Genomic DNA, 26,104 nt, shown 5'->3' with positions numbered 1-26,104 from the left:
ATGACATTAAATATGCGCCATGCAGTGCTCACGTGACCGGTTGCATTTGCTGGGCCTCAGGTCGTCACCTCCCTTGGTCATAGCAGTATCCAGCAAAGTTCTTATCACCCCATTGCTTTTTACTCCAGTTCTCCAGTTTCAACTACGTCACATGACATGACAAAGAGCGATTATTAGCTTTTCAGTGCACATTTAAGGCCAGATTTCACTCGCTGCACTAGCGGAGCAACATCCTTGGCAAGTGCTCGAATCCAGTGGCCTGTTTGCATGTTCCCCTGATTTATGGGGCTCCATCTTCCCAGCTTTTTATGTTTTACCTATCCTGTGTGTGCAGCTATTGCCTGTCCATGTGTAAGTCTGTGTCTGGAATGTTAGCATCAGAGTGTTCCACCCAGAATGTTATTGTGTGAGTGCCTAAGTTCTGAATGATCAGTTGGAAACTGAGCTTGGCAAAGGGGGACCGGTGGATGTTTCTGTAGTATGAACTTGTCCTTAATTGTAACCTGATTGTACTTTCCTATTGATGCGAACCTACTAAAACCTTATAACTTAAACAAGCATCTCGAGTACTCATTTCAACCCTGTGACCCCCATCCCAACACATCTCCTCAAGGCATCCAGCCCCCTCCCTGACCTCTCCTCTCTCCACTCTCTCCCACCTGGCCATCCTTCCCCTGATTGGTCCACTATCAGATCACGTGACCTGAACAGCCACACATCACAGACCCTCGTAGGGCAGCCGGCGGAGGACCAAAGGCAAAGGGCACCTCCTTAGGCACCTCCATTGCGCCTATTCACCCGGGGAGCACAAGCTGGGCCTTTAAAAAAGCTGTCTGCGTCGGGGGAGTGGCTTGGCGCCAAGGACGATGGCTGCCTGACTGCGCCACTCCGGCCCACCAATGCATTAATATCAGCATTTCTACACTTACCGCCTCCCTTCTGTCCCATTTTCTCTTACCTGAACTGACGTTCTATGAGTGCTGCTTCTTGACGGGTGCCCGCTGCTCCAGCGTGCTCTTATGGTCTGTTTTGCCGGTTGTGGATACTGAGCGCTCGCTGCTCCTAACAACGGCAGCCCCTCATGAGGAAACATCCGGTGTCGTTTGTGTCGCAACAGGCTGGCTCGAGCCTTGTCGGCTCGGTTCGGCACTGTGGCGCCACAGCATGCTTTTTCAAGGAAACTATACCTGATTTGAATCATCTTGAAATATAAAGGCTAAGTTATCTTAAATTTGGTAATTTGTGGAAATCTTTCTGCAGCTCCCTGATACCTTTTAAATACAAGCGCTATCCTGTACACTGTTTTGCCCCCCCTTTCTTTGCTTTGACTACTTAACTCCTTCTAACTGCTACTATGGCCACTGTTAAGGGCAATCAAAAAAGGCAGACTACCACCAAAGAGTTAACCCCTCCCTCTGCCAATCTCAAAAGACCAAAAAGTGATTTAGATGAGAGGCCAGAGATTTGCAAGTTGTTTGTTGGATTAGAACATGGGGTGTCTACTTATATGAAATGAATGAGTGTGGGATCAGAATATGCAGATTCGTGGTCAAGATTGAAAGAAGTATGGTCAAATGACATCAGTATACAGATACCCGAGAAGGAATGGGAAGATCTACTTAGAGTGGTTAACAAATCGAAAATGGACATGAATTTCAGGCTCATACGGCAAAAGACTATAGGGAGGTTATACTGGACCCCAGAAAATATGCATAAGCTTAAATTACTGGATAATGATAGGTGTTAGAGTTGTGACATAAATAGGGGAACTTTTTTACATTTACTCTGGGATTGCCCGAGGGTGCAAAACCTTTGGAAGTAAGTCCTAGACAGAATAGATATCACTCTGAACATGACTATTCCTAGGTCAGCTGCAGGCATGATTTTACTCATGCCTGGAGGAAGATACCTAGTTGCAAGAGAGTTTGATATGTGGGTTGATGAAGCTTTGATGGTTGCTATTAAACTGATTCTAATAGTTTGGAGAAGTAGGAAGAAGCCTATGGTGGATGATTGGTTAGTAGAAATGCAAATACTGTCCAAATCTGAGAAAGTGTCATTGGAAAATAAAAATGGTACAGAAGTTTATCTTTCACTATGGAGTCCTTTTGATAGTCTATATGGTTAGTGTTTTTCCACCTCTGTCTTGTGTTTGTGCTGTGTTGTATTGTCCATATAGGTTACGTCACCATACTCATCTTTACATTGGAGTAGGTATTAGGAGAATGTTATTAGGTTGTGGGTTAACTGTACAGGATTATAGGATGTGTTCAAGAACAATACGGATACTATGATATTATGACATGTTAATCTGATTTATAATCTGCAACCTGAGATGTTTTTGTAATCCATATGTATTTGTGATATGTAAATATCGTAAAATGAATAAACACATTTAATAAAAAAAAAATTGAAAACAAAAAATGTGATTTGCCTCCTTCGCTCTGCCCCACTGACCCTGCCATTGAGGTTATTTTACAGGAAATAAGAGCATTAAAATCTTTCATCGAAACTACATATCTGTAGTTAGAGCAATTTAACAATAGGTAGAAGGGGTTACAAAGCAGAATGGATGAATTGGAGAGAAGGGTTGGCTTTGTTGAGGATGATTCTCCAAGGGTGGTGCTGCTAGAAAAAATGGCTAAAGATCTCCAAAGATATAATGAAAAGTTGGAGAATAGAAGCAGGCGCAATAACCTGCACGTTTCTGGCTTGCCCGAGGGGTGCGAAGGGTTTGACCCTATAGCATTCCTACAGAAGATGCTACCAGCCCAGCTTCATTCCCACTAGAGATATATCACCTAACATTCAGCGCGCCCATCGCATTGGTCCTGTAAGAAGTCCTTTATCTTCTCACCAGCCTCCTCGTGCGCTGATATTCTATCTACTGGAATATACACAGCTCCAGCTCCTAGTCTCTAAGGTCAAAGAGAAAAATCCCCTCAGTTGGCGTGGAAGCAGAATTCATATTTCACAAGATGTGGCGAAGATTACTGCTCAGCACAGAAAGGAATTCCTGTCTTTTCGCCCTGCTTTGGAACAGCTTAATGTGAGATATGGGCTTTATCATCCTTGTTCCCTCAAAGTTACTCATGATGGGGGTGGGAGGGAACTGCTATTTTTGATGATCCTGCTGACCTGAATGCCTTTATTCGCTCCATAAAAACTGAAGGCATGGACATGTTGCTTCCCTTGAATTCTTCTTCTTCCTCAGGATCTTTCTGCAGTATTGCATTTAGCAGTTTATTTGTACGCATTCTATGCATTGATGTTACTAATTTTGGCCTGTATTAATGGTGCAGTTTTGGCGTCCTTCTCCTGCTGTGGGCTATCTGTGTTCTTTTTTCATGGCCCTGTAGGTGTCACCTACTCCTATTGCTTCATATCTTAAGACCAAAAAAGAGAAAAACGTTTATCTCGCACATTAAAGAAAAATCTGGCACCACCATTACAAATCCCGATGACATTTCGAGCTGCTTCAAGCAATTCTATTGTGACTTATATACCCCTGAGACCACAATCTCTCCCGCTAGTATTTACTCCTTTCTCAATATCAGTAGGCTATCTTAACCCAAGACTGATCTTACCCACTTGGAGGATGATATTACACTTCACAAGATCAATCACACCGTCAAGGGGTTGGGTAGAGGGAAGGCCCCAGGTCCTGATGGATTCTCTATTGAGCAGGATCCTTTTTTGAGGCGCTACTCATCCTATTCCCCAAAGCTGATAAAGACCCCGATCCGCCAAATAATTACAGACCAATCTTGCTTTCAGCGTTGACGAGGGAGCATCATCGCTGAAAGCAAGATTTTTGCCAATGTTCTGGCAAACATAATTGAATCATCTCTACCCGCATTGGTTAAGCCCGATCAAGTTGGCTACATCAAGGGCAGGAACATATCAGCGAATGCAAGACTTCTGCTAGCCGCTCTGCATGTTGTTTCAAAGGAAAAAGAAAGACAAACAAGGTGATGCAGCTATTGCACTAGATGCTGAGAAAGCCTTTGATCGGCTCAACTGGGAATTCATGTTGTGGTTGTGGTTAAAATTACATCTCTCTTATTAAGCTCCCTTATTCATGTCCCCAATCTTCTATTTGTGTAAATGACCAATCCTTATCCTTCTTTCATTTGTGAAGGGGAACTAGTCAAGGGTGTCCTTTGTCCCAATTCTTTACATTCTATCTCTAGAACCTTTATTAGAACATACAAGATCTGATAGCAACATCCCTGGGATTTCATGTGGGAAATCAAGTATTAAAATAGCTGCATATGCAGATGATTTTGTTATCCTTGTAAATAATCCCTAACTTTATCTACCTCATTTACTGGATAGACTACATCAGTTTTCCTTAGTATCAGGTTATAAGCTTAACAAGGATAAATCTGAGATATTACCTCTTAACTCTTTCTGTGTCAAACATGATTTAGATGCGTTCGGATTTAAATGGTGCCATGACTCAATCAAATAATTAGGTCTTCGTTTTGCTTCTTCTGTGCTTGATACCGTTAAGCTCAATGCAGAGTTATTGGTCAACAGACTTAAAGAACTAACATCAATGTGGTCACCTCTTTACCTCTCCTGGTGGGGGCGTCTTGACACCTTTAAAATGATGTTGTCCCCATTGTTCTGTATCGTTTACAACTGCTTCCGGTCCCGCTACCTTCCTCATTTTTCAAGTCCATTAATTCAATCCTCCTCAATTTCTTATGGGGATCCGGGAAGTGTATGAGAATTGCAGTCAGTAAACTGAGAACCCCATATGACAGGGGAGGAGTCAGGTACCCAGATTTTCAATTGTATCACTCTGCCTTTCAACTCAAACAGTCCTGTTGCTAGTTTGCCCCTCCCGAATCCTCTGACATTCCCTCCTGGTGTAAGTTGGAAAAACAACTGGCACATCCTTGCAACATTGTTGACCTAATTTACCACTTTAGCCACTTCTCGGCAGCATTCTCAGACCCCATCAAGGCTTCTACCTATGCCCTAAAACTGTTTCTTTTCCCCCATAGCAGAACCCCCTCCCATGAACTTTCTCTGTTTCTGTGGCACAACAAATCTATTACCATCAATGGTATGGCACTCTATCGCAAGTCCTGGTTAAATAAAGCATCAGATTTATCCATCAGATTGTTCATGGTTGCTCCCTTCTCTCATTCCAACAGCTTAGACATCTTTTCCACATCCCTATTTTGGGTTTTAATAATTTGGTCAATGCGTGTCTAGACACACTTCAGCATTTTGCTAATATCATTCTCACGCCCCCAGATTCCTCGAGACTTCTGCTCTTAACCATGGCTTCTGATATCAGAGCTGCCAAATTTTACAATGTACTGATTAATACTGTACTGATTAATATGGTGCATACTATCACGAATGGCTTCTGCAATCAAAATGGGAGTATGATTTTGGTGTTGTATTAGATGATCATACTTGGTCTCAACCGTATACTAAAATCAGGGGCGTCTCCACCTCTGCCAACATCACACAAAACATGTACTTTTTTATACATAGAGCTTTCATTACGCCCCTGGAATTGTCTAAATCTAAGACTGGTGCAGGTAGTAAGTGTTGGTCCTGTGGAGGTGCCCCTGCTTCCTACACGCATATGTTCTATGACTGTCCCTTTGTATTCAAGTTCTGGAAAGAGGTGTAGACATTTCTTAATTTAATCTTTTTTGTCAATATCACTCTATTGTTTATGAATGTTTTCTTAGGCAGTCTTGCTGCCAAAGATTTCAATCTACATGCATCTGCAAGCTGTATGATCTCTTCATTGCTCTTGCCCTAAAGCTTATCACTGCCAATTGGAAACACTTGCAAAATGTCTCCATTAAGGGATGGTGGAACAACATTTGCCATGTGCAGAGAACTGAACATTTTATGGCTACATACCACTACATACCTCAATGCTATACCCAAGTACAATGTCAAAAGGGCTAATTTCATTCGTTACTTGGACCACTTGAGTATGTCTACTCACGGTTCTTGAGCTGTTTATTTTTCATCTGCTACAGTTTTAATTGCACCAACATTTCCTTTTTAATTGGATATCAGGTTCCTTAGTCTTGTGAATCAATGATTCCAGGAATCATATTAGTGTGCGTCCCCTTCCCCTCCTTCCGTCCCACTGTTTTCGTGTCTGTTCCCCTGTCTGTGTCCCTGTTTGTCTGTTATTCTTGAATCCGTCTCTGCAGGCAGGTTAGGTAGCACATGGATTGTTACTAGTCATCTCCATGGCATTAGTCGCTTGTTTTTCAGATCATTGATTGTTCTGTCTCGTTCCTTCCATCCATATTTTGATCATCACTGTTTTTATTGTCATCTGCACTGTTACTATTATTTCGTTCTCAGTCTTTTATAACCTCAATAAAGATTATCAAACAAAAAAAAGCTGTCTTCAACAACATTAAGGTGAGTGTCGACCAGTGGTTTGCATAGACACTTGTGTAATTTGTGACTCCTGCACAAGGAATCTCCATGAAAGCTTTGTAGTCAGGTGCATTGTGAGCATAGGCTGCGTAATGTATCCCCGAGCATAGCCACTAGGTTTGACCTCAGCTGCTCCACGACCTCCACTTTGTATTACTGAAGAGAGGGTCCCTGTAATGCCCCTCCTCGCCCCCATGAACATCACTTCCCGTAGAGTCAAGAATGCATCAAGTGTACGAGCGTGATACAAAGAAAATATCATATCATAAGTCACTCACTATTTGGATATCCCCAGGAGGACCAGCGACTGACACCTATGCAGAAAAATATTCTCTCAGGCAGCCATTCAAACCTTATCCAGTGAATGTCTTTCTGGATACAGCTGCTGCAACAATAGTCATGGACCCAAATGCCTCAATGGATGACATTTACTAATGCCAAGAAACCACAGTGCTGACATCATTAGTGACACCACGACATAGCCAATTTAGTCATGAAGTACACTTGCAACCATGCACAACTTTACACAAACACACACTTGTATACATGAAGAACATGCTTACACAGTTCTGTAGATAGAGAATAGATACATATGCATACTGTCAATAGCTTTTATTATTTTTCTCATTAGCCAAGTGCAGGAACGCTGAACGCAAGGCAACGACGAGATGCAGAGCAAGCTTGGAGATGCTTATGGCAACTAACCCCATGGAACTACAGGGTCAAAGAAGGAACTTTGCAAGGCCAAATACGACTAACTTATAGGGAACAGTGCACAATATAAATGTGTAGAAATCATAGTATAAGTATAACGAAGATGACATAAGGCCACACACCGCAGGACGAGAGAAGAGGAAAAAGCAGAACCAGACTGCACAGAGCAGGAAGACCAGGGCTCACAGCCAATGTCAGAGACAAGCAGCACATTCCAAACCTAAAACGACAAAGGCCCATCTGCAGAAAAACAGAATAAATCCTCGTAAATTCCAGATCAGAAGAGCTCGATTTTGTGGTCCTCAAGCACGTGATGCGGCCGAGCTAGACAATGGTCTTTCACCCGCGGTGGGAAGACGAACAGTTCTCAGCAACACAGACATGAATTGAAACATGAACAAGTTAACAACGTTGCAACATGGAGACCACTCTCACAGGAAAAAATTGTGTTGCTAACAGATACCTTGGGAACACATAGTTATTCTCATCACCTTGAAGAGGTGCACAGAGCGCTGAGAACAGAGATGGGTCCCAGGCCTGGAGAGACCAGTTCCAGCCACTCAGGGGACATACATCCAGGGGTGTATGGCAGGGGGCAAGGGCCAATGGTAATCCTGCAACAATGTAATAGATAGTTTTGTGGGGAAGGGACAGGCCAGCCACCTGACATGTAAGGGCCAATTGACTAAGATGCATAGAGGCAACCCATACTGCATACTGCTCCAGTCACCCAAAAAAAGTGTGATAGGTTTTTTAAGGAGGGCCCAGGTTGTGACAACATTTTGTATCAAAAAGGCTTGACATAGGGTTGGGAGCAGTGACTCTGGAGATTTTTGAAAGTCCTGTATGGTCCCAGTTAGTTTTTTGTAATGTACAACAGTCTAACTTGCCCTTGGCTGTGTCCTCTGTTTGTCCTGGGGGAAGGGTTGTTGGGCCCTTGGGAGCTAAACGGGTGAGCATGTAGTAACCCCCAGACCTCTGGCATACCAGACCTCACCAACAAGTTGGTAGCAGAGGGATGGCTTACTAAGCCCATTCGGCATAAAGCCGCCTCTTCCGCCACAGCGCCTGGAGGGGTGCAGGGCGCCATGTGGAAAACGAGCCAGACGGGGTGTGCACCCCCATGCAAAGGATGTCAGGAGCCAGCTTGGAAATATCCTGCCTGTGGTCCGTGAGGAGTCCAGCAGACTAGAAGGGTGGCGTGACAGCTTTAGGGGAGCCGGTAGCCTAACAGCGTCAGTGGATCATGGAGTGTAAGTATTGACTCAGCCACATGCCAACTAAGGGGAGTTTGAAAGTAACTGGGGGTGTGAGGGTGGTAATGAATATTGTTGAGTATCTTTGAAGTATTGTTGAGTATTGTTTAGTAGTGTCAAGTATTGTGAAGCATAATAGGGAAAGGATTGGAGGTAGATGCCATTTCTGTGGTTAGGGCACATTCGGTCTTGAGGGAAAAGGTTATGGTGAATAACCAAGACTATTGACTTAAGAGCACGGATGACAGAAGTTATGTGAATATTGGATTCCCTGTGGAGTGGGTGTTTTAACTTATTCATGGATGATGGTTTCCCATGTAAAGGCTTAGCAAAGGGAGCCAGCCTAGATTGCGGTAGGTTTTCGTCTGGTTAAGTCTCGAAGAGATGTTTTATCTGCACAGCGACGCTGTAGATACAGATTGAACACAGAAAATATTGGTATCCCCTGTTAGGAGGCAGGAAGACAGCTGTGGGTTCATGTTTGGGTTGTGTAAATGTCTGTGTAATGGGACATTAGCATTGTAAGCATTGTAAGTGATCTCTAGCACTCCCTTGTTTAGTGAAGTGTTGACATCACCCATCAGGTCTGTGCATAGAACTCGGAGAGCACGAGGTGTTATAGAAGTTGGTTTTGAGAAACTTAAAATTGACAGAGGCGGCTGTTCTTTGGTGGTGCGTGGAAGGCGCATGCCTGAGGAGGTGTAGAGTTGCAGAAGGGCAGTGCACAGAGCACGTCTGACAGGTTGTTTTGGGGCCAGAGAGGCTTGAGAAGAATTGTTAAAAACTAATATTATGGTATTCATGCATCTGAATTGAAAATATTCATTGTGCTTGTGTAATAACAGAGTGTCGAAAGCCTCGACTTGAGGTCAAGTAAGTATAAAAGCAATTATCAAGGGAAGTGCGGGGGATATACCCCAACAGCAGTTGTGTAAGGATCTATGTGATCACTGCGCCCCCGTAACTGCGACGGCTGAAAATTCTGACACCAGTTACGGGGCGGTGCAGTGATCATATGGATCACTGTGGCCCGCTTCCCCTGGCCTGCATTACCCCTCCAACCCCCCCACTCCACTTACCTTTAGGGCGCCACAGGCAGACGTGTGCCGCCCGCACTCTGCGATCCCTGTGGTGTCAGCTCCTCCCACTAACGTGGGTTGGAGCTGACGCAGCAGGGTGCTTCATTATAATTATTTTCTTACGTGTCCCCCGCTTTTCAAAATGGTAAGCGGGGGACACCCCCCGCAACCTCTGACCCCGTTACTTCACCCAGGTAGAGCAGAGGACACCCCCACTCTGCTTGGGCAGAGTAAATGTCACCCTCATTTTGTGCGCCTCCAAAGTCGCAGTGACTGCGGGGGCGCACAAATGAGGGCGACATTTTTGTACAATACCATTGTGTAAGACCCTTCCATGCTAAAAGGACAAGATTTGTAAATATAGCGCAGAATGGATGAAAAGCACAGAGGGTAAATTGACTAAGCCATGGCCACAATGCGGAAGTTTCTCCAAAAATGTGCAGCATCCATTACAGACACACCTACAAGACACTTATAAGGGGAAGAAGTTGGCCAATTGTATGGCGATCTTTGAGATCTGGAGAATGTTCCAGGGAGACAAGGGGGAAGTAGCGAGGCATCAATGGATGCTAAGCCAGCAGGAGACACAGAGGGCAGTACCCTCAGCCTCAATCCCCCACCTTCTCCAGAGAATAGAAAGAAGGAGCTGCAACAAGAGCAGTGATTATACCCTATATGGGAGCTAAAGGCAACGGAGGGGTACACAAATCCAACATTTCAATCTCCACCGTATACCAAGGAGGAGGGGCAGAAAGGGGTTAAAGAGATGGAAGGGGGCATACAGCGAGGCCCAGATGAGCTCCAAGGAGAGGCTAGAAGGCATAGTATCAAATGAATGGGTAGGAGGGCAGATACTCCAGAAATTGGATGGGGAGGCAACGGGAGAATCAGCAGGGGAGATTAAAGAAATAGAGGGTGTTAAGGGGAGCAGCAAAGCACAAGCACAAGACTGGGTGGAAATAATGGAAGAAGTACAAAGAAAGGAAAGGAAGAAGAAGAGGGATGCGACAGAGCACGCAGAGACAAACAAAGGGAAGAGGAGAGCAGCGAGAGTACAGGAGGAGGGAGCTCGAAGAGATAGATAGGTGAAGTGAAGAAGACGAGAAGGAAAAGCACGTTTTAGTGATGAGGGAACAGAGAAAGTGGGAAATAGAGCGACGCGTAAGAGAGCGCAAACTCAAGGATGGAGGAGGAGCGCGCAATAAAAGACATAAGGACAATGTAGGGAATGGGCACAGGAGACGACAAAGTAGGAGGTGGTAGGTGAATAGAGCCAGACAGCAGTAGCACGCAGGACAGGACTGCCAATCTATCATTTGGGAGAAGGGATAGTGTGGACCTGATTGACTTTGAAGGGAAGCCCAGCGAAGGCACGACCACTAAGAGACTGAGCTTCGCGGATGATTTCGGAAGTGACATGGACACCGACTCAGACGGGGACGCAGAGGGAAGTGAGAACGAGGGAAGAAGTCATCCCAAGCATTGGACGATGGGGAAAAACACAGACAGGAGCATGACATGGGAAATAGGAAAAGACAAAGGGCCTCATTACGACCCAGGCGGTAAGTTACCGCCTGGGCCGTGACTTTACCACCATGGCGTAAACTACGTTTACGCCATGGTGGTTGGCGGACTTACCGCCCCATTCCGACCTTGGCGGGGCGGTAAGTCCCCAATCCCCATTTACCCTTCCCCATTCCCATTTTTGCCCCATAGGGCATAATGGGAGTGGGGAAGGCGTTAATTACGCCACCGTAAATTACGGTGGCGTAATTAACTCCATGGTCCCTTAGCGCCATGGATTTTAACACCTGCTAAAAGCAGGTGTTAAAAGCTCCATGGCGCTAAGGGACCTCGTACTCAGGCGGTAAGGGTCAGCGCTGTTTACGCTGCCGTAAACCCCTTACCGCCTGGGTCGTAATGAGGCCCAAAGTGGGATTCAGGGGTGACAAAGATGATAGAGCACAACAGTCCAGAAACGCATCACACAGTATGGACGATCTGATCCCATACATGCCTATGCTTAGAGATTTTCCAGTGAGAAAGAAGGGGGAGCCAGCAAAGGCATGTACTGACATTAAAGACACAGAGAGACCTGATAGCCAGATGAGACTGACCCAAGGGGCGAATGGGGAGATCGAGTTCACAGAGTTGCCCCTACTGGAAAAGGGTGGGGGCGACCTCAAAACATACTGTCGAAACACATAGACAATGAAAACTTGAGGTGTATGTTATCCTCGTTAACACCGGGTGCGGGGAAATGGATATATGAAATGGAAAGAATGACAGTGGGACAGGAATTAGCAGTTGAGGACATAAAGGGGCTACTAGTGGCCCTCCTCTGGGATGCCGCGGATGATGAATGTAAAAGGGTGGGTACCCAGGAATAACCACCCAGGACATGGTGCAAGATGGTGTGCCATTTGCTAACTGCTGAGCGGTCATATAGCAAGCTCTAAGGACACAGGACCCAGACACATCAGACAGTGCTATTATTGGCATGCATAATGGGGGGAAGGCAAAGGTCCCCCATTTTGCACTACATTCAGCCAATTCAAGAGCTTTGGTGCCTTGAAACGTGAGAACTGTGGGACAAAACAGTAGACTTGTGCTACCACGTATTATGACAAGGGTTGCCAGAGGAGGTGCAAAGGCAACTGAAGAAATGAGTGGGGATGGAAGCAAAGCCTTGGTCAGAAATACAGCTCATAGTAGTGCATCACTGTAGGCTAATGCAAGAAAACACAATAAAAAAATGTAAGGAAAAAAAGCAGGAGGATGCAAAGTTAGTACAGAAGAAGCTATCTAAATATGCCATGTTAAGGGGTAGTATTGATGAGCACGGGAGGACAAGGGGCACCACAGACACAGTACACACCACCGCCCATGGGAGGTGGATTCATGGGGTGGGGGATGTGCAGCATGGGTTCCAAGGAAGAGGGGGGCCACTTTGAGGACACAGGTATGGGCATCTGATGCAGTAGCACCACAGGGGATTCCTGGGGGGGTTCGAGGATATGGGCAACAAATCCAACAGGTTGAAGGGGGGCTTTCCAGTGGGTTCCGGAGGCAATGAGAGAGCCTCCCCAATGCTGGGTGTGGGGCAGATAGGACATATCACGAGAGTGTGCAGGATAAGTGGAGGAATACAACACAATGCGGTAATGCAATAACAGCCAGCATATCAGGGTAAACAGAACGAGTATTACACACAGGACCAGACACCACAACAAGGGCTGGATGCAAACGCATACCCACAGACACACCAGCCTATGACACATGTACCACAAATGCAAGTGCCTATGCAGCAGTATTTGCAGGTACCACAGATGCCACAGATGCAGGGTAACACACAACATTATACACTGCACAGCAAGTACCGCAAATGCAGAACATCACACAACCAAATGATGGGACAGTGGCACACCCAGACTCCATTACAATGACTCCCATTAGGAACCTGGGGGGTGGTCCCTGTTGTGGGAGGCAACTCATTTCTGGAGAACGTGATGAATGAATGATAGGTTATTTATAACACGCTTAATACTCAGAGGTTTCTAAGCGCGGACCCGGGGATTGAACCTGTGTTGCTCTGTGTCGTCTTGCTTCCAAGGTGAGCACATTGCCCCTGAGCTATCCTCCTCATAGTTGATGTCCTTATAACCTCAATAGGACAGCCGACAGATGGACTAGATGTGTTCCATCCTATCGTTTGTACCTAACCCTGCAGAGGAACTACGTATAGGGGTGACGATCAGTGACAAGACCTTTTCCTTTCTTGTAAACACAGGGGCAAGTAAATCCTGTATCTGGGAAGGGAAACATAGTATATCCAGTAATGCCGTGAATGCTCAAGGGTTCTCTGAGGCAACGGAAGTGGTACCTTTTACAGATGATATTGCACTTTCTATAGGGGTGCATGATTTATCCTTGCCCCTACTCTATTCTCAGCAGAAACATGTAAATATTCTAGGGAGAGACATCATGAGCAGACTTAACATGACCATTTCATAAACGGACAAGGGGATAGTGTGCTCCACACTGGGGATACAGCTTCTAAATGTGAGGGAAATCGTTCAAGCTAATTGTGGATAAAGGGTACAGAGGGGGTGTCAGTGGACGAGGAGCTGTACCAATATGGGACTGAAATTATAATAGCATGGCTCCCAGGGATTCAGGGGAAAATGTGGCACCTTCCAAATTAGTACATATTCAGGCCAGAGATACCACTAGATGAGAAAGAAGGAATAATAGTGCCACTAGAACTAGAGGCAGTAATCATGGGAGACGACTGGATAGCAGTACACGGGACAGATGAGACAGGGCGACCATGGCTGAAGGGTACAGGTTGACTACAGTTACAGGTGAAGAACTATTCAAAGACAACAGATCAGATCATGAGATGGTGTTCAAAATGAGCTTCACATATTAGGTGACAATACATTACAGAGAAGTACCACAGAGAATGGTGATGGCACTGAAAGTACCGCCAACCTTTCTCGAAGAGGATTTGGCAAAGGTCCCAAGCATCTTATGGACCACAAGTCCTTATGATGTGGGGCTGCTGAAAGGGATAGGAACAGTGTTAAGATCTGGTGGGCAGAGTTTCAGAAGGCCAGCCTATTTTCTTGGAACAGGGTAACCTTCTGGACGAGCCAGACCAATCAAGGTAGCCTGGCGGCGGTCAAGACTAGGTCTCAGGAGGGGTGAGGGTGACTGAAAGATCTCAATGAGTACACAGAGTAAAAGACACTTACAAATCACTCCAAGTCAGGTGTAGATATATTAAAAATGCATATACATTTATTTCAAGGCCTTTGAGTTTCAACACACAAATCAAATCACAGTAATACTTATTAAGCCAACACAATCCTATCTAAATACATATAGACAAGACCAATGGGGTCTAAAGGGTTAATGCATGAAATGCGTCCACAACCTAAAAGGGGAAGGAAACAGGCAGTGCAAATAGTCTTTAGTCCCTTCTGCATCCAACACACTGCTAACTAAGAGGCAGTCCAATTCCTAAGAAGAGTGGAGCCTAATGCTCAAATGTACATGCAATGCAAGCGCACACGGTAGTTCAAATGGCCAAAACGGGGTCTCTTCAGGGGTCTGTAGCAACAGGAATGTGAGTGATACGATGAAGAATAGTTTCCTACTATTCGAGGAGGGTCTCCACTTAAGGGCAGAGTCGATTCCAACAGTTGGGAATAGTTTGCTAGTTCGCACTAGAAGTGGAAGGGAGAGGGGCCCCCAGGGGCCACGCGTGCGTAAAAATGGATGGAGGTGCTAGAGGCCACTGGTTAGGGTTGCGATTACTCACTGACCCCTGGCGCACTCTGCACCAAACTTCCGCAGTCGAGTCCACTTCGGTTGCAGGTACAAGTGCAGCAATTTGACAGCTCAGCAGCTTTCAGCTGCGAAGATACAGTGATGATTTCCAGACAGCACAGTGGTGATTTCTCCACTCCTAGTGGATGGATCAGGCCAGTTTCACTGCAGCAGGCTTTAGGGGCAAGAGGGGCACAAATGCAGTGCACCTGCAAAGTTTGTCATCACGGCTGGGCGACACAATAACCGTGTGTACTCCGGTTCTGGCGCACTTGTCTCACTTCAGTCCTGGGAATGCCAAGTGTATGAAATTCAGTGTGAGGGTGCTAGGAACACAGAGCTAGCGATATGCCAAGTTTTGTGGGCCTCCTCGGAATGGCAGCAGAATCAGGGTAAAAAGTCTGCGTAAGCTGGTCAGTCCACTGGTTGGCCCAAGGACACTTCCGAGAAGGCTTACTTGCAGGTTTTCATGAAGGTGCTGAGAATAGTTGCTGCCACTATTCCAATGGGTCGAAGCATCTTCGCAGACGTTCTAGGATGACCAGATGCAGAGGGGTCAAGCGGGAAAACAGCAGACCTAGGGTGCCAAACCTTCCAGCGGTTCATCAGCGGTTCCTCGACTCAGCTTCTTAGTTTCAGGATACTTGGATCCTATCCTTCGTTCAGTGAGAACTCCAGAGATCGACATGGCATGGGTGTTTGGGGCCTTCTCTTATCCTGAATCTCCTTTGTGCCACAATGAAGAGGACCCAATGGGAGATCTGCTCACATACAGGTATACCATACTTTCTTTTAAAAAAACATTTTATTATTTTTAGTAACATGAAAACATACAGCCTTCCACAGCAAGGTAATGGTTATTCCCTTTTCCCACCCAACAAAATTCCACACCATAGCTCCAATGCAATGGAGTCACTTAACACATCTAGTTGCGTTTGTTGCGCTAGTGTCTCATAATTCTAGTTTCTTTTGCATATCTTTGGGTACTGGCTCGGTCTGTCGGTGCAGATTAACTCTCAGTGTGCAACTTCCCACTTTTGCCATATTTTCCGGGCTTTCTCAGGGCATCCCCTAGCCGTGTAAACTCTTTTTTCCATTGCAATACAAATGTCCACGTCCGTTATCCATTGCATGTAGTTCGGTGTCGTCTCAGAACCCCATAGTTGCGCTATGTTTCTCTTGATTAATGCAGTGGTGGTGGATAAAAACAGTTTTTTGTAGCGTGATAGCTCGATCTCCTCCTCTATCCCCAGCAGTAGCTGTTTTGGGCTTCTGTGGATCGTTTTGCCCATCACCCTTGACAGTTCATCACAGCACTGCTGCCAGTATTGTTGAATCAAGGTACATTCCCATAGTATGTGATAGTAAGAGCCTTCTTCCCCTTTTCACCTCAAACAGGATGAGTTAGCGGTCTTGCCCCAGTTGAATAATGCTATCCTTGGGTAATAGATTCTGTGCAATATCTTCAGTTGGATTAATCTAAGCCTCGGAGAAATAGCTGATTCTCTGGGGATCATCAAAGCAGCCACCCATTCCTCCGGAGGTATGGCACCCACATCCCTCTCCGATTTGTTTTTCAGAACCGACAGTTCCCCGGTAGCAAAGGAAGTTATGGTGCTATACATGGTGGATATTACTTTGTGTTTAATCGTTTCTGGGAAGAGATTACGTTCTAGCGGGGTATATTCAGGCATGTCAACCATTTCAGGGAGATGGGTCTGCAGTGCGTGTTTAAGTTGCGTGTAGTGATAATGCTCATTGGGTGGGAGTGCAAAGGTGGTGGTTAAGTCTGTAAATGGTATTATTTTGTTTTCTCTCACTACATCCCCAATTCTGTTAATGCCTATTTGGGACCAAGAGTGCCATTTCAGTAGCTTATTCACTGGAGTTAGTTTTTTGTCCCAGCCTAAGTATTTATGTGTATCTGTCCATACTCGAGTTATGTGTGACATCATGGATGGGGTATCAGACCGGTCCTTTTTACGATAGAGGTGTTTCATAATGAGTATTTCTTGCTGGTTGGAGTCCTGCGTTCTGTTGTGTGGTAATGTGGTGTCGCGTGGAGTTTATCGTTCACTATTGTCATCTGGCTGGCCCAGTAGTAGGTTTGTAGACGGGGGAGTCCAATTCACCTTCCCATATGGATCTTTGTAGGGTGGTGAGTGCCAAACGAGGTTGACCCCCGTTCCATAGCAATTTCCTAAGTGTCTGGTCTATTTTATGGAATTCACTGGGTGCTATGGGTAATGGGGCGTTTTGTAATATATACAGAAAGCGGGGGAGAGCCATCATCTTAAAAAGTGCAGCTCTACCTAGTAGTGTTAATGGTAAGGACATCCAGTGGCAGACGTCTTCTTTGAATATCACTGTTGTTGGGTGTAGGTTCTTGGGCACATAGTCTATTAGGTTGTTCGTAATTTGTATGCCTAGGTACCTGAATTGCTCCTTCTCCACACGGTAGGGGCATTCGTCTGGCACTGCGTTATCCGTTTGCTTCAGTGGTAATAATATGGACTTATACCAGTTGACACAAAGACCGCTGAACATGCCATATCTATTTATTAATTGTGTCACTATGGGGCAGGATTCGCGTGGATCCTCTAGGTATATTAGCAGGTTGTCTGCGTATAAGGACACCTTGTCCTCCCAGTTGCTCGACCACCCAAAGCCACTCCATGCTTGTGTAGATCTTAATAGGATTGCTAGAGGTTCAATTGCTAGCGCGAAATCAAAGCTGATAGGGGGCAACCTTGTCTCGTGCCTTTACCTAGCTGGAAAGGGTTTGAAACATGTCCATTCACCTTTGTTACTGCTTCTGGGAGGTAATATAGCAGTATAGCCCAGCTCATAAAGTACGGTCGTATACCCATGCATTGCATAATTGCCCAGATTGCTTTCCAGTAGACCGAGTCTAAGGCTTTTTTTAAATCTATGGCTAGTAGGGCCAGGGGGACCTGTAGCTCGGGTGATTTTTCTAGCGCTGTATGCAGTCTGTATATGCTCTGCCGAGTAGATCTCTGTGGCATGAATCCACACTGGTCCGGATGTACCAGTCTGTGTATAACTTGATGCAGCCGGTTGGCCAATACCTTTGCAAGTATTTTGGCTTCACAATTTATAAGAGAGATGGGTCTATAGGAACTGCACTTTTCGGGTGATTTATCTGCTTTTGGCAGGACTATTATCGTGGCTTTCCTTAGGTCTGGCGGGAGACAACCCTGTGAGTGTGAGTGTTGTAATAGGCGTAACAAGTATGGGGAGATTATGTTCGCACCTATTTTCTTCCATATTTCGATGGGGAAGCCGTTCGGGCCTGGGGTTTTGCCCGATTGGAGTTCCGACATGGCTTGGGTTAGTTCTTCCTCAGTGATTTCTTGTTCTAACAGGTTAGACTGTTGTGCGTTTAGGGTGGGGAGGGTAATTTCCTCCAGGATGTCTGCCGCGAGTGGTGCGGAAGGTGCTTTGTATAGATCAGCGTAGTACTTTGCAAAGCCGTCCGCTATGTCTATGTCTGTTACTAGTGGTTCTGATTCTTCTGTTGTTAGTTTCCTAATTTGGGTGAGGCCCAGATCTCTACGTTCTAGCCATGCCAGTATTTTCCCGGCTTTGTCCCCTGTTTCATATACCTTCGCCCGCATCGCTGTGTGTGCCTGTTTTGCATTATCTAAAGCTATGTGTTGCAGTTGTTACTGTGCTAATTGTAGTGTGCAGTGTGTTTCAGGTTGGTCATGGGTTAGGTGATCAGCCTTTGCTTTTTGTACCTTTGCTTCAGCTTTGCGTATTGCTTTAAGGTGTTTTCCTTATGAGCTGTGGTCCATGCTATGATTTTGCCTCTGAGCACTGTCTTTAGCGCCTCCCATAGCATTACCGGGCTGTCTACAGAGTCTGTATTTATCCCAAAGTATGCTTCAGTAGTCTTTTGGATGTGTTCTACTAGTTCTGGGAATCCTAGGTAGTAGTCGTTTAGTTGCCAGCTGGGTGGGGGTAATCGATCTTTTGGTTTTAATCGTTATTGTGAGTGGGGAGTGATCCGATATATCTCTGGGGAGTAGTCATGCTTCACATGCTTCAAGTATGTTACTTACTGGTAGGTAAAAATAGTCTAGCCTGGACAGTGAGGCATGTGCTCCGGAGTGGTATGAATATTTCCTTGTGTCGGGGTGTAGCGTCCTCCACGCGTCTTGCAGACCCAATGGATTGGTGAATGTGGCGAGCTTGGTGTGTACGTCTGGGTTCCTGGATCGTACATGTGTTCTGTCGAGGTCTACATTCATTACTTCATTGAAGTAAAAGTCTCCTCCAATTAGTGTGAGGTCTGCAGGGTTGTTGGCGAGTAGGGGTGTGATGTCATTGGTCAGAGGGGTGAGTAGACTAGGTGGTGCATATACAGCAATCATAGTTACAGTGTATTCCCAGAGGGTCCCTGTCGTGTGTACAAATCTCCCTCCTGTGTCGTGTGTGATGGTCACGGGTGCAAAGGCGAGTCTTTTGTGTATCAGTATTAGTACCCCTCGTGATCCCATGGTGAATCCGGCATGCAGTGATAGCTTGTAGTTAGTGCGTCTAAATAGTGTGCAATTTGTACCAGCCAGGTGTGTCTCCGTAAGGAACGCCACATTAGGGGAGTGTTGGTTCAGTGCTTGCAGTACCAGTCGCCTTTTGGTACTGTTGCCAAGCCCATTTACATTCTATGTCATCACTCGGATGTTCTAATTTTATTCACATTGGTAACCCCTGTCATTTGAGTTGTATATAAATTGTGTCAGTATGCGTCGGACATTTGGGGGTGCTGTGTAAATTCACACCATAGTTAATGGTTTGCCGTGCCTATGTGTAGGGTGGTTTCTTGTAGAGATATGCTTGTTCATTTGTGTTACGTAGTTTACTAGCAATGAGAGTATTACATAGTGTGTGTTAGAGATGGTGTGATTCTTAACCTTATAACTTGGATCTCCTCACCCCATACTCCACCTAACTTGAAGCATCTGTCTCCCAATATAACAAACTAAACACACTGCCAGAAATAGACAGTAAACTCATTAATTAGTAACTGTTACCCAACTTCCCTCCCTCTGCTTATACGCGATCTTTGCTTTCCGGTCTTTGCTGAAAAGACTTTGGGGGGGGTTTCTTTGGAGGAGCCTTCCTCTGGGGCTCTTTCTCCAGCGCCATTTGTTCAGAGTTTTTTGTGTTAGGTTGCTTTATGTGGTAACCCAACGAGGTTCCGGCCAGTTGGCCTTACATCATTTTGTGCTTCAGGTATTCGTTGACCCGGGAGGAGTCGCATGGCGGCCGTCAATGCTCCATCTGGTTAGCCGGGTCCGGGGCGTCCAAGCCAGGATCTTCTGGGTTTCTCCCGGGGGGGCGGTCCGGCCCAGGTCGGTGCCTCCTTTTGCGTCTTTGTGGTCTCGCAGACCAGTCGCCTTGGATATTTGTTACGGCCCATTTCCACGCCTCTTGTGGGTCCGTGAAGTGGATTGTAGATCCTTCATAGTAAACTTTGAGTTGGGCTGGGAAAAGTAGCCCGTATTTCACTTTCATGAGGGCCAGTTGTCTCTTGAGTGGCTCAAATGACTGTCTTGCTCGCTGTACCTCCCTGGTGTAGTCAGGGAAGAATGTAATCCGGGATCCATTATGGGTAATCGCTTATTTTGTGCAGGTCATTTGGAGTCCTGCATCTCTGTCCCGATAGTTAGGCAATTTAGCAATCACCGTTCGTGGAGGTGCGCCCGGAGGTGGTTTGCCCGATGGCATTCTGTGTGCCCTTTCACTGAGAAAAAGTTTGAGACGGAGTGGGGCGCATAGATGTCCACTAGCCACTTTTCCAGAAACAATTCCATACTTTGCCCTTCCTCTCCCTCCGGCAGTCCGAGAATGCGTACGTTGTTGTGGCGTGATCTGCCCTCACCTTCATCCACCCGGTTTTGTAGTGTTTTGAGGCGATTTAGAGCCTGCGATAGTTGCTGGTTGATGGCTCAGATGTTGTCCTCTGTTCTAGAGATGCGATGTTCCGCCTCCCCTGTATGTGCGGTGAGCTTCAGGAGATCATGGCGTAGGAAGGAAACGTCTGCAGCAATGCTGTCCATCTTGATCTCCATGGAGGAGCGCGTTCTGGCTATTGCGGCCATTACATCTCGCAGTGACAGGTTTTCTCCGTCCCCTGGAGAGTTTGAGTGCGGCGTGTGACTTGCCGATGCCGGGGTGTTGGTGACCGCAAATTGGTCCATGCTGCTCTGTGTAACTGTCTTCTGTTGTTGCTTGTCGTTGCCCATCGTGTTGTTGACTTGGGTGCCTGGATTCTTACCAATTGTTGTCTAGCTAGGCTGGATTAGGGTCACACGCGTCTGCGTGGCCGTGCTACACCACCCGCAGCAGCGGCGGGTCTCTAGGTTCAGCTCTTGCCCGTGTGCGCAGCGGCAATGTGCGTGGGGTTTCTTCCCCCCCACCGGCGTAGTCGTTGGGTGCTTTGCGGAGGCGCAGGCCTTGCTGTCGTTTGGTCGTGTTGCGTCATGTCGGGGCCCTGCAGAGCACTATTGTGGGTGAGGTTTGGTTGTTGTTTGATAACGTGCCTGTGCTGTGGTTCTGATTTCTGGAAGCCGATGATTTGAGGGCTGGTCTCGCACCACCGTGACGCAGGCCTGTCTGTGTACAGTTGTTACGGGTGAGGGGTCGCCCTTGGCAGGGGGGCGTGTATTTGGTGGAATCTGTGGCCTAGGGTAGTGGCAGATCCAGGTTGTCAGGGGTTTGGGTCCACTTCCTCCCCTTCTCTGAGACAGGTCTGTCTAGGTAATTAGGGCTTCACCAATTGAGTGTTTATAAGGCAGGTTGCCGGGGTGGAGGGGGGGGGACTTACTTGTTTTGCGCACTGGCCCGCGGATGCAGCCCCGCTCTCCTTCACCACCAGGATACAGCAGGACAGCCTCGGCCTCGGGCAGCTCCCTTACCCGGATCAGGTTGTTTCCTCCGCACCGGGCCGTTGCACAGAGTGAACAGGTAGTCTGCATGTCGCCGGAGGGGGGCTGCGGGGAGGCCTCGGCAGGTTTCTGTAGGAGCCGCCCCAGTTGCTGATCACTCGGTGAGTGTTGGGCCAATGTGCACTATGCGGCTCCGAATGCCTCGTTGGTGGGGCCCAGGCGCTGGCCAGGTCCGTATTGCTTCGTACTACGTGCCGTGAGGCAGGGTGCATGTCATGTGGCGTGTCACCTTTGCAGCGGGCTCCGTGGAGGTTGGTGTGCACAGGTTTCTATGTGGCATTGCAGGAGGTAGTTGGAGGCCACCTGTGCCACTACCTCTGGGGCCCCCCAGGTGTCGGGTCATTCTTAGGTAGCATCCGCCATTTTGGATTCGCGCCCTCCGGGGCTCGTCGAATTTCTCTGCGATCCGACCAGTTGTGTGCTTCAGATTTGGTCGGCCGCCGCTCGGCAACCCTCCCCCCCCAAACCCTCAGGGTTCAGTCGGTGTGTTTTGGGGCTGATAAACCCACGAAATCAGGATGTTTGGACAGGATTCTTTCGGCGCTTGGAGGAGCTCACCAAGCTCATGTCCACATCGTTTGTGCGCAGGCCACGCCCCTCCAGGCATACCATACATGGACCAATTAGAGACCACAGTGGTCCCAGGCATTCACAGCACTTCAGACTCTCTGGCACCCAGGATATGTATTGGACATCCTGGAGGCGCACACACAAGTCATGCAGAAGCCCGCGAAAGCTTAGTGTTTCGTGGGAGAATGCATGCCCAAATAAGGACTGACCCGGGTCGGCTTGACCTGGGGAAGGGGACGGGGCAAGATGGCCAAAGGACAGGACAAAGAACCTTGTGGCATGGCCTTTTTTGGAGCCAGGCCACCTATTTGTGCCAAACGCGGTAATCGTGGTTTACCTGGCAGGAAAGGGTTAAAAAGGTGTGAAATGATAAGCTGCTACCAGCCCTTTCCAAGGCACACCTGCACTTTTCCTAAAACATCCTTCAAGAGTATCTATGGCCTTTGGAAATGACTAATAGTTCCAAGTGTACTATACTGGAAGGTACATTGTACACTTGTTACATGTTGCAGAAAAGTTGCAACATTGGAAAGGACTAAGGGAAACAAAGTCTCCCAGTACTGACTGTCTTAAGGGCATGTCAGTTTCCCTATAAGAATTGAGCGAAAAGCCCAGAGGAGTGCAGCAGAAAGCTGGGCTCCTCTGGTAAAGTCAGACTAGGGTGTTAAATTTCAGCAAAAAGTTGGGGGTTACACAACTGGAGGGAAAATTACACATGAAATGGAAATCTTTCCTAACAAGCAGTGAAGATAAAATCAAAGCCAGGAGCCATTCTCCAGCAAGTTAAACAATACCCACTCTCAAGAGAGGCAGAGAAATGTATCTATGGGACATTGTAGCACTAGTGAAGCAAGACATCCTAGTGCCATCAGAATCACCATTCAACACGGCTGTGTACCCTGTCAAAAAAGTGAAATGGGGGGTCATGGCGTTTTATGCAGGACTTGCCCCCTCTTATCCATATTGTAGAAGCAAAATATCCAGCGACAATTGTGTACAGCATTCCCATGGAAGCTGTGCACTTCATGGTCATACATTGAAGAATGCATTCTTCTCTATACCATTACAACCGTAATGACAATACTTAACTTCATTTCTATATAGAAATAAGAAATGGAAACATACAAGACTTCCTCAAGGGTACTGTGAATCACCTTCCATATTCAATAGGGTCCTTAAAATTGACCTAAGCAATGTACAGATGATGACATATTGATTTGTAGCAAGACAGAAGAACAGCATATAACTGATTCAGTACACATTTTGACAGTACTAGCAGAAAAGGGATACAAGGTGGACAAGGCCAAACTACAATATTGACAGACAGAAGTGCTATACATTGGACAGATGATCTCCCAAAATGGCCAACAAGTGACACCAGAGAGGGCAGAGGCCACACGCAGGACAGCCAAACCCACAACAGTCAAAGAGATACAACAGTTCTTGGGGCTATGTAATTACTGCAGGGTGTGGGTATTAGACTACAGCACTAACACTAGGCCCTTATTAAGTGCACTGAAAGAAGCACAGAGAGGGCAGAATACAATACAATGGACAACAGAAATGACTGAGGCATTTAATGAGCTGAAGGAAGCAATATGTACAGCTCCAGTGTTAGAAATCCCAGACTATCAAAAGGAATTCTTCCTGGTCTCACACTCCGGCGGAGTAGTGATGTCCGCAGTAATGACACAGAAGACCAGTTTGGGGCACAAGCCACTAGCATATTACAGCGGGAAAGTAGACCCAGTAATGAGAGGACAATATTCATGTGAACAAGCATTGGCTGCAGCCACATTCGCAGTAGACAAATCAGCAAGTATTACCATGGGATGCAGAACCACTCTCTACATGGAACATGCTCTCGCTGCAATACTGGAAAGACTGACGAGCACACTGACAACAGAAAGAGCCTTGGGGTATGAGGTGTAACTATCTAACCCAGCTCTCAAAATAGTGAGATGCAGACTTGTCAACCCAGTGACTTTTCTCGACAATGTTTTAGAGAAAGGTGACTATGCACACGATTGCACAGCAAACCTAGAAGAGTTCAGTGACACTCGCAAAGTACATGAGGATGCACTTGAGGGGGGAGATGTGCTTTATATTGATGGGTCTTCGACAATTGACCATGTGAATGGGAATGACATACTGGGACAGCAGTCGTGGGACTGAGAGAGGATGGGACAAGCGATGTAGTGACAGGCACATTTTTGCCATCATATTATTCAGCACAATCAGCAGAATTAGCAGGCATTGGAGCACAGCAGGGCAAAGGAAGTGACAATTTATTCAGATTCAGCCTATGTGAAATCCACGGTGCATTCTCAGCTTTCAAGTTGCATGAGGAGGGACTTCACATGTGTTGATGAGTCATTGGTGCAGCACGTACCCATATTGGGCAGATTGGTAGACGTCATAGATCTCCCAGAACGAATAGCAATTGTGAAATGCCAAGAACACTCAAAAGGGGAAGATCCTATCTCCAGGGGGAATGAAGCAGCAGATGCAGCGGCAAAACATACAGATTATTTTGAGGACTTTTAAGACATGGAAGCTTTGCCACAAGTGCACAACTATGCAAGAACTATGATACTAAAAGAGAGGTACAACATATTACCAGTGACACAAATTATGAAGCTGCAGGGAGCTGCACCCATGGAGGAAATGAAACTGTGGCTAAGGAGTGGATGTACAGTATCTCCAGCAGACTCCCTATCGTGGCAAAACAACACAAGAAAAGTGGTTTTGCCACTTGCATTATCGCACACAGCACTGACACAACTACATTATCCAACCCATACAGGGAAGGAGGTGCTTGCCGTTAATATTGGAGAAACAGGGTTCTGTCCTAACTTGGTGGAACACATGGCCGAATTCATGGTTATTTGTTTGGTGTGTAGACAAAATACTGCAGGTCATACATTAAAGTTAGTGAAAGGAGCCGGTGAAGAGAGGGTCTCTGGTATGCCACTCCTTGCCCCCATGAACATGACGGCCTGAAGAGTCAAAAACGCACAAAGTCACTCACTATTTGGACAGCCCCCAGGAAGACCAGTGACTGACACCTATGCAGAAAGATATTCTATCAGACAGCCATTCAAACCGTAGCCAGTTGGGTCTCATTACGGGTCTGTTGGTAACCCTGCTTGTGCTAGCGGTGGGTTGCCACCAGATCCAGAATATTTTACCGGCACCGGACTTCCCGGTGCGAGTAGCTCATCATGATTTACACAAACACACACATATATATATTGATTGATTGATTGATATTTTATTTCTATCGCGCTCGTACACAAGTGTTTCAGAGCGCGACGTACACAAGTTTTTCAGAGCGTTTACACAGTTCTGTAGATAGAGGACAGATACATAAACACACTGTCAACAGCTTTTATTATTTTTCTCATTAGCCAAGTGCAGGAACGCTGAATGCACAGCAATAAATAGATGCAGGGCAAGCTTTCAGATGCTTATGGCAACTAACCCTATGGAACTACAGGATCACATAAAGAGCCTGGCAGGGCCACATATGGCTAGCTTATAGGGAACAGTGCACAATATAGATGTGTAGAAATCATAGTATAAGTATAATGAAGATAGATCACATAATTCTACAAGCTGCAGGACAAGAGATGAGGGAAAACAGAACCAGGCTGCACAGAGCAGGAAGGTCAGGGCTCACAGCCAAGGTCAGAGACAAGCAGCAGATTCCAAACCTAAAACGACAAACCATCTGCAGAAA

The 26,104-nt window shown here is 46.5% G+C and overlaps 1 protein-coding gene across 3 annotated transcripts in view; it reads right to left on the bottom strand.

The window, feature by feature from the left end:
• The window catches only part of LOC138580215 (alpha-2-macroglobulin-like protein 1), a 1,347,911-nt gene that overhangs the window by 1,030,104 nt on the left and 291,703 nt on the right, over window positions 1-26,104 (bottom strand). The window lies entirely within an intron of this gene.

This window comes from Ambystoma mexicanum, chromosome 3p, assembly GCF_040938575.1.
Source record: "Ambystoma mexicanum isolate Mex_15411 chromosome 3p, UKY_AmexF1_1, whole genome shotgun sequence".
Lineage (NCBI taxonomy): Eukaryota > Metazoa > Chordata > Amphibia > Caudata > Ambystomatidae > Ambystoma > Ambystoma mexicanum.
This window is presented reverse-complemented; position numbering and strand designations above follow the sequence as displayed.